General features: G+C 41.7%; 1 protein-coding gene across 5 annotated transcripts in view; it reads left to right on the top strand.

Annotated features, from left to right (window-relative positions):
* The first annotated feature begins 697 nt into the window (after positions 1-697).
* Positions 698-9,260, top strand: part of SPPL3 (signal peptide peptidase like 3) — a 62,619-nt gene continuing 54,056 nt past the window's right edge. For 2 of the 5 annotated variants that reach the window (XM_014537676.1, XM_014537675.1), the window contains exon 1: positions 5,884-5,947. The gene's annotated coding sequence lies outside the window, so the exon portion shown is untranslated. Of the gene's footprint in view, positions 704-5,880; positions 5,948-9,260 lie in introns of those variants that run through there. The other 3 variants (XM_014537678.1, XM_014537673.1, XM_014537677.1) reach the window with 3 other exon arrangements.

Raw genomic sequence — 9,260 nt, forward strand, 5'->3', positions numbered from 1 at the left:
TTTGCTTTTCCGGTTGGGTGTTTTTTGCTTCTTCGCATTTCAAATCTTTGGCTTGATTCTTGCGCTCCTCTGGTCTGCTATTGGGTGTCTGTATAATATTCTTTATTTCAGTCCGTGTATGCTTAATTTCTAGTTGGTTCTTTATCATAGCATCGAGGGTCTCATTAGTTTTCGTGACTCTCTCCTCAAGTTTATTGACAGCTTCTAGCACATTTTTGCAAGCCCTCAAAATTGCGATTTTTAGCTCTATATCCTCCATTTCTGTCATGTTTTTTTGTCTCCGCATTTTTTATGCTTTCTTGGTGCACCCCCTAGTGGTCTTTGTGCGCAGTCTTGTTCTAGTTGAGCCTTGATTGTTGTAGTTAATACTAGAGGGATTTGACCACCAGGCCGACTGGCTGTGTGAATCAGCTGTGTCTGCCGCGGAAAACTTCTGTCCTCTGGGGAGGTGCTAATCTAGCCTTTGCCTGAGGCGATCCGGCAAATGGCTCTGCGCAGGGCTTGGGCGGGGCGGGCTCAACAGGGCGGGCGGAGGGAGCCGTTATGGTGCCCTCAGTCCTGTTCCCAGAGGCTCTGCTTCTCAGAACCCCCGGAACCGCTGCAAACCTCGGAGGGAAAGCTGCCTTCCAACTGATGCCAGACACTCCCGCTTCTCCCGTTTGGGTCCGAGTCCCCAGCGATTCGCCCGTATCTGGAGCTCAGAGTCTGAGACTCCCCCCTGACCGAAAACGACAACCGCGCTCTCAGCCACCAGCCCGCTTTGCGCGCGCACCTCCGCACCTGAGTATTTTCCACACTGCGCCTCCTCTGAGCCTCGGTGTGCTGTTATTTTTCCTTCTAGTTGAAGAGTCTCTCCTCAGCCAGCCTTCCTGTGGTTCTGGGTGATGTCCGTTCCGTCTTTCAGTTGTATTTTTGAAGTGGTTGTTTGCGGCAGCAGTCTCCGGTGTTTACCTATGCCGCCATCTTGGTCTCTCTCTCATATAGATGTTTCTCTCCCTCTTTCTTTAAAAAAATTTTTTACATTTTTTTTTAAGAGAGAGAGAGAGAGAGAGAGAGAGAGAAACATCAATGATGAGAGAGAATCATTGATTGGCTGCCTCCTGCAAGCCCCCTACTGTGGATCGAGCCCACAACCAGGGCATGTGCCCTGACCAGGAATCAAACCATGGCCTCCTGGTTCATCTGTTGACCTGGAACTACTGAGCCACACTTGGCTGGCTCTCCCTCTTTCTGTCTCCCTTCCTCTCTCTCTAAATTCAATAAATATACCCTCGGGTGAGGATTTAAAAAAACAAGCATTAGTCCATTGTCAGAGACTCAGAGTTCTTTTTCATAGTGTGGAGTCTGGAATAGCAGTAATTGGCTTTTTAGGCTTTCTACACTGTGTCATAAACTTCCATGGTGCGGACATGTTGAGAAGGTTTCCTTTGACCTTAACACGCAGATGGCTCTAGAGCAGTGGTTCTCAACCTTCCTAATGCCGCGACCCTTTAATACGGTTCCTCATGTTGTGGTGACCCCCAATTTCATTGTTGCAAATTGAACATAATTAAAGCATAGTGATTAATCACAAAAACAATATGTAATTATATATGTGTTTCCCGATGGTCTTAGGCGACCCCTGTGAAAGGGTCGTTCGACCCCCAGGTTGAGAACCGCTGCTCTAGAGAATGAGCTGTGGGGAGGACTCGTAAACCTCTGCATCGTCTAAGATAAGCGTGTCCCAGGAACCGAGTTCCCTTGGTAGGCCCTGGAGCTGTCCTTTACTGATCATCCATCATGTTTCTAAACCTAGTGTGGTCTAGCAAGTGACTTTAGAACAGTTTCTCCAAGCCTTATGAATTTAAATTTGCACACCAGAGGGTAATATTTCAGAACCAATCTGAAATGTAAACTTGTGGTTTTCCGTGGCCGGGTGATTCAACCAGAGGAAGCATCTGACCAGTGTTTGCCTGAATACCGGGGGTGGGCAAATGTAGGTTTACAGTGCATATCTGTTTACACTGTTAGGAATGGTTATTTTTATGGAATCCTTGTCAGCATCCTTTCAATTCTAGATTTTCAAATAAAAACATTTCATGCTTGCCTTGGCTGGTATGGCTCAATGGTTAGAGTGTTGGAAGGGTTGTGGCTTTGATTCCCAGTCAGGGGCATGTACCTGGGTTGCGGGTTTGATCCCTGGCCCCAGTTGGGGTGTGTGCAGGAGGCAACTGATCAGTGTCTGTCTGTCTGTCTGTCTGTCTCTCTCTCTCTCTCTTTCTCCTCCTCCCTCAGTCCTTTCCACTCTCTAAACATCAATGGAAAAAATACCCTCAGGTGAGGATTAACAACAACAAAAACCACACACACACAAAAGAACAAAAAAACATTTCATACTAGAAGCATGGATTTATAAAGTAGCAGCTGTCATAAAAAAAGTGATAAGGCTGGAAGATATGAAAACTTTAAGGGGAAAGTATGTGTGGGAAGATTTAGAGCCTGTAACACAGAGTTGTTTTCAAGAATCTCAGCAAAACTGGATTTTTCTAGTCCCAAAAGGTATAGACCACATTTATTATTCACTGATTAGACTAGTCCAAAGCTAACTAGAATGCCTGGCATAATCCAGACATTATTTTTGGACATATTCTCAGATGCCACATGCATATATCATACAGAATACGTTGGTCTCTGTTTTTTAGGGCAATTTGGATTTTCTAAGTAAAATTCATTTTACCTCTATTTGCTATATATTCCAAATCTAACTTCCAAATCTTTTATTTATGATGTTTTTACTGATTTCAGAGAGAGGAAGGGAGAGGGAGAGAGATAGAAACATCAATGATGCACTCTACTGGGAATAAAGCCCATAACTGGGGCATGTGCCCTTACTGGGAATCAAACCAGCAACCTTCTGGTGCATGGGATGATTCTTAACCAATTGAGCCACACTGGCCAGGCCCAAATCTTTTTTTTTTAATGTTTTTATTGATTTCAGAGAGTAACAGAGAAGGAGATAGAAACATCGATGATGAGAGAGAATCATTGATTGGCTGCCTCCTGCACGCCCCCTACTGGGGATGGAGCCTGCAACCTGGGCATGTGCCCTTGATCAGAATTGAACCCAGGACCCTTCATTCTGCAGGCTGATGCTCTATAATGCTGAGCCAAACCGGCTAGGGCCGGGCCCAAATCTTTTAAGCAGTTGCTGGGTAAACAGATCACCTATTTGAGCTGCTTAACCAATAGCTTGGGAAAGTGTTCTGCCAGTTGGCTAAATTTTGTAGAAGTGGGTACCAATTTTACAGAACTTTTTACCTTTAGAAGACTGACTTAGATGGTTTGATATACAGTGAAGCCTTTTAGAGTCGATCAACCCATCTAGTAATATTGTTAGCGAGGAGACTATCAGGGGTATATGTAAGTTTAGCTTTAGTTTTACTTTTATTAATGTAAAAGCATTTACATAATAAGTTTGCATTACATCCTGGGCCCTGAAATATTACTTTTTAAAAGAAAAACTGTCATACAAATCATCTTTAGTTTGCTCACTTTTTCTTCATTAGTGTTTTTACACAGAGAGGTGATAAATTTTTTGAAGAATTTTTTCCCTTTGCAGTTTGCTTACTTCCTTTACTATTCACTTACACACTGAAAGAGCAGCAATGTAAAGCACCTGTGAGAAACCTTTTCCCTTTGTAACCTACTGGGTTTGTGTGATTTTTGGAAATGAGACAAGTGTAATTTTGGCTTTTTAAAATTGTAAATGTATAGATTAATTCACAAGTCCTTGTAAAAAATGCAGATGACTGAAATAGCATAGCAATTCTCAAATAATACTTGTTAAGCTAGCTCACTTTAGGGTAAACTTCTCAGTCATTCAGACCAGACAAGAATTAGCAGTGCTCACCCACCCATCTCCCGCCCCCCCTTCCTATGTTGAGGGATTTATTTGAGTTCTTAGTTCTTTGAGTATGAGAATAATTCTAAACCCGTATGCATCCCCTGTAGTCTTCAGCTCACTACAGGGTTCTAGGATCCAGTGGCTGTGGTTTGGCTTGTTTTCTCAGACTCTTTCCTTGAGATTTATATCCTGATCCTGGTATATTAGAAAAGGCCTTTGGAAAAAAAATGAGATTAGATATGCAACTACAATTTTGCTTACAGTGCCAACTAGCACAGCCTTGAGATTCTCTGTTAAGTCAATACTAGTGAATCTTCTTTCCCTTTAATAGATTCTAGCTGCTCAGTTCATCGGAGCTGGAGTCTAGGTCAGAATTCATTCTTTCTTGTACACATGGACCACCTTCTCATCCCACTCAGTGTTGATGAACAAAAACAGGGCTAGTTTTATTTTGTCTTGTTTGCATATTGCCTTACTTTTCCTTTTCTGTCACCAGACATTCAGCTGCTTACAAAGTCACTCTACCCACACCAGAGATTATCCCCATTTATCTCAGCAGTTAAGACAGACACAGTTCATATTCACTGTGGCTAAAAGCAAGGGTACATCCTTAAGGTGGTTATGGTATGTGAGGATAGGAGAACAAGAAGACCAATGCTCTGCTATGGAACATTATGAATATTGGCATTGTTTTTGTTTTTTTTAATTTAAATTCTTCATTGTTTAAAGTATTACATATGTCTCCTTTTTCCCCATTGACCTCTCCCCCAGCCGCTCCCACCCCCCAGCTCATGCCCTCACCCCCCTACTGGCTGTGTCCACCATTGGTTATGCGTATATGCATGCATACAAGTCCTTTGGTTGATCTCTTACCCTCCCCTGCCTTCCCTCTTAGATTGGACGGTCTGTTCGATGCTTCTGGCATTGTGTTTTTTTTCCCCCATTAGACTAAAAGCCAGTTTAAATGGCTACCTTAAAAATAAACCTAATCTGTATTTTCAGCCTCTCTAGAGAGACTAAATTCATATTTTCCGTTTTCCTCTTTTTTTTTTATTTCTCTCTACTTAGCATTGAAATCAGTGTTACATCTTTTATTATTATTTCGGTTTATTTTGTTCATTTGAATCTCCTTTTCTACTTTTTCTTTATGTTTGGTTCTATACATAGTGAAGCTTGAGGCTATTGGTACAGATATTCACTAACATAAACTTCATTTATTTGGTTTATAAGCCAAAATCTTATTTTACTTCTTCCTGAGCCTGAGGAGAAATCTTAGAAAAGTCCATTGAGATTCAGGTTATAAACACACTACTTAATTACTGCACAAGGTTAACCACAGAGTCTGCTGTCACAATAGAAATACCCAGAAGAGGGCCTGAAAGAAGCCTCCATACTTCCACCCCATGAACTCTCTTACTCTGACCGGGAATCGAACTGTGATCTGGTTCATAGGTTGATGCTTAACCACTGAGCCACACTGGCCAGGCTAGATCTCCTATCCTTTGAGAACAATTCAAATATTACCTCTTCAGAAGAAGCTAATGTCAGTAACCTCTGCAATTGGAAGTAGTCTCTTCCTCCTCTCCTGTAGTTGTCTGTTCCTTTTATTGAATGTTAGATCTCTTTCTGGTTCATTTAGAGTCGTTTATGTGCATTTTATCTCCCACTTAGATTCTAATCTTGAAGTCAGGAGCTGTAAGTTTTTACTATGTCCCTGCAGTGCTGACGCAGTGCCAAAGTCGTCCCTTATGCTTTGGAAGGGCTCAGTAAAACATCTGTCCAGGACACTGATTTAAAGAGTCTTCCTGGCCCTGGTTGGTTTGGCTCAGTGGATAGAGCATTGCCTGCAGACTGAAGGGTCCCAGGTACGATTCCGGTCAAGGGCACATGCCCGGGTTGCGGGCTCAATCCCCAGTGCAGGAGGCAGCTGATCAATGATTCTCTCTCATCATTCATGTTTCTATCTCTCTAGTCTTCCTGTGCAGGTCAGATCTCTGACATTAAATTGCAGTGTGACAAATATTTGTCATTCAAACCAGATTTTAGGTAGTTGGTGCTTCTAAGGTAGGTATACTATTTCCTGTTTTTATGAATGTTTTCTTAAATACTAACTTTATTTTTAATTTTTTGGGAAATTAGTAACTTTACATGTATAAGATAGGAGTAACAACAATAACTTTGTCATGTGGCTATTTTGGGTATTAACTGGGCTAATTTACTCAAAGCACCTAATATAGCATCCTACATGTGTTAAATGGTCAATAAACTAAGCAGCTGTCATTACTTTTAGAAATTTACAATTTGAGATTTCAGATTGTTGGTGGTATGAAGGCAGGTGCTGCTGCCGCTGATTTTTTTTTTTTTTTAATATATTTTATTGATTTTTTACAGAGAGGAAGGGAGAGAGATAGAGAGTTAGAAACATCAATCAGCTGCCTCCTGCACATCTCCTACTGGGGATGTGCCCGCAACCCAGGTACATGCCCTTGACCGGAATCGAACCTGGGACCTTTCAGTCCGCAGGCCGATGCTCTATCCACTGAGCCAAACCGGTTTCGGCCGCTGATTTTTATGTTTTGAACTGTGCTGAATAGTTTCCTAGGAATTAAACTAGCCCTGAGATGTTATGTCAGCTGAGGATTTTGGTTTCTAGGTGACAGTATTGCAGCAGGAAGCAGAGCTGGCTCTCCCTTCAGAGGAAAAAGCTTTCTGTGGGGATCCATGTAGCCTTTTTGTTTTGTTACCAGATTCTTTTTTCCCAGCGCTCAGATTAAAATGACAGTTTAGCCCCGGCCGGGTGGCTCAGGCTCAGTTGGTTGGAGCATCGTCCCCGTGCACCAAAAGGTTGCGAGTTTGATTCCCAGTCAGGGCACATACCTAGGTTGCGAGTTCAGTCCCCCATCAGGATGCATATGGGAGGCAACCAATCAATGTTTCTTTCTCACATTGTTGTGTGTGTCCCCTGTCCTCTCTCTCTAAAATCAATAAACATATCCTTGGGTGAGGATAAAAAAAAAATTATTGATAGTGTAAAGTAGAGAATAGAGAGCCTCTGCAGAAAGGCTCAGCAGAACTTCAGGGAACTGACTGCCTGGAGAGATGAAAAGCAGTTTTTGTTTTGTTTTTGTGTGTTAAGCACTCACTTGGTAGAAACGATAAACACCACAATAGGAAGGGAAAGCTATATCAGATATAGGTGGCTGAGACACGAATCCCAAAGTATCTAACCTCTCCCTCACATAAACGGGCAAACAGGAGACATAATGAGTGAAATAGAGACGTGGTGACCTGGAGGAATTTCTTCTCAAGGGGTGCGAGTGGGGCCTGATTCAAGGAGCCGTCAGCAGTGGATACATTTCCCCTTTTGTGAAAAAGGAGCAGCTAACTTGGGGGTGAGGACTGATAGACCCATGGAGCCACAGTGAGCAGAACTGTATGAGGGCTGGGCTTTCCTAGGGCCACAACAAAACCTGCATGTAACAGGACTTGCAGCTGCAGCGGAGGAGTACAAAACAAAACAAACTGACAGATATTGGCAACATCTTCATTTTATAGTAGACTGGAGCTTAGAACTGAATTCCTGACTTCCCCTTCCATCCCCAGCGCACACACGCACGCATGTTCCCCTGTATGTAGCCTCCCATCTCGGAGTGGTGGCTCCATCTTTCCAGTTGCTTGGACCAAAACCATCGTAGTCATCCTTGGCTCCTCTTTCTGTCATGGTCCATGTTCAGTCTGTCAGAAAGTCCTGTCCACCTTATCTTCAAAATGTAACTAGAATCAGGTCACTCTCACCACTAACAGGACTTTTACCCTAGTGCCAGCCACCATCGACCGTCCTGTGCCTGGATGACTACAGTAGTCTACGTTCTCTTACCCCACTACAATCTGTTCTTGATAGATCAGCAGAGAGTCACCCCTTTCCCCCTACTTTTTTACAAAGGTATAATTTGCCAACAGTAAAATTCACTCTTTACGCACACAGGTGTATGAATTTTGACAACACACACAGTCTTGTACTGACCACCATAATCAAGAAATAGAACATTTCCATTGCCCCAGAAAGTTACCTCATGCCCTTTGAATTCAGCAAGTCCCCTCCGTCTACCCGTAGCTTCTGCAAAGGGTCTCTTTCGTTTTTTAAAATTTATTGGGGTGACACTGGTCCCGCCCTTTAGTTTACCTTTTCAAGGATGTCATATAAATGAGATCTTTCATTTAGCATGATTATTTAATTTCCGAGATCGGGCGCATTCAGGTTGGTAGGCCGGAGACTAGCATACTGTATTTAAGACTCATCCACATTGCATCCATCAGTAGTTTGTATCTTTTTATTGCTGAGTAAGTACTCCACTGTATAAAGGTACTGCAATTTATTCACTAGTTGACGGACTTTTGGATTATTTCCAGTTTTTAGCAGTTCTGGATACAGCTGATATAAACATTCACATTCACACTCAGGATTTTGTGTGTACATACATTTTCATTTCTCTTAAGTCTTATAGTAACTTGTTTAACTTTATATGTAACTGCCAAACCATTGCTAAAGTGGTTATACCATTTTTCATTCCCATTGACAATGTTGGAAATTTCTAGTAGCTTAACTTCTTCATCAGCACTTGTTACAGTCACCTTTAGTTTTTTAATTTGAACATCCTAATAGGTATATAGCTGTAACTCTGTGTAAGTTTTAATTTTTCATTTTCTTAAGGACTAATGATGTAAGCATCTCTGTGTATGTATTTACCATCTACACCTCTTCTTTGGTGAAGTGTCTGTGCAGATCTTTTGCTAATTTTTTAATAGTGTGTCTTCTGTTTTCTCTTTTATAGGGGTCGTCTGTTTTCTTACTGAGTTGAGATAGTCACATATATTCTGGGTAACGTTCCTTTATCTGATACATACTTGCAGAATTTTCACCAGGCCCATGGCTTGTCTTGTTATTTTCTTGACAATATCTTTCAAAGAGCAGAAGTTTTTATTTTAAAGTTCAATTTACCATTTTTCTTTTATGATTTGTGTGTTTGTCTTGAGTCTTTACCTAGCCCAGTGTCACATAGATGTTTCTCCCATTTTCTTCTGGAAGTTTTATGGGTTTCAGTTACAAAATGATGCTTGTGATCCATTTTGAGTTAATTTTTATATACAGTATGAGGTTTTGTATGTCTTGCATAAGGATGTTCAATTGTTCAAACACCATTGTAAAAACTATTCCATTCCACGTGGCATCTGTGTCCAAAATCAACTGATCATAACTTTGTGGATTTCTGGAATCTCTATTCTGTTCCATAGAACAGCATGCATATTCTTCACCAATAGCACACTGTGAATAATGTCGTTTTATAGAAAGTCTAAAATCATTTCATGTGAATCCTCC

This window comes from Myotis brandtii, unplaced genomic scaffold, assembly GCF_000412655.1.
Source record: "Myotis brandtii unplaced genomic scaffold, ASM41265v1 scaffold181, whole genome shotgun sequence".
Taxonomy (NCBI): Eukaryota; Metazoa; Chordata; class Mammalia; order Chiroptera; family Vespertilionidae; genus Myotis; species Myotis brandtii.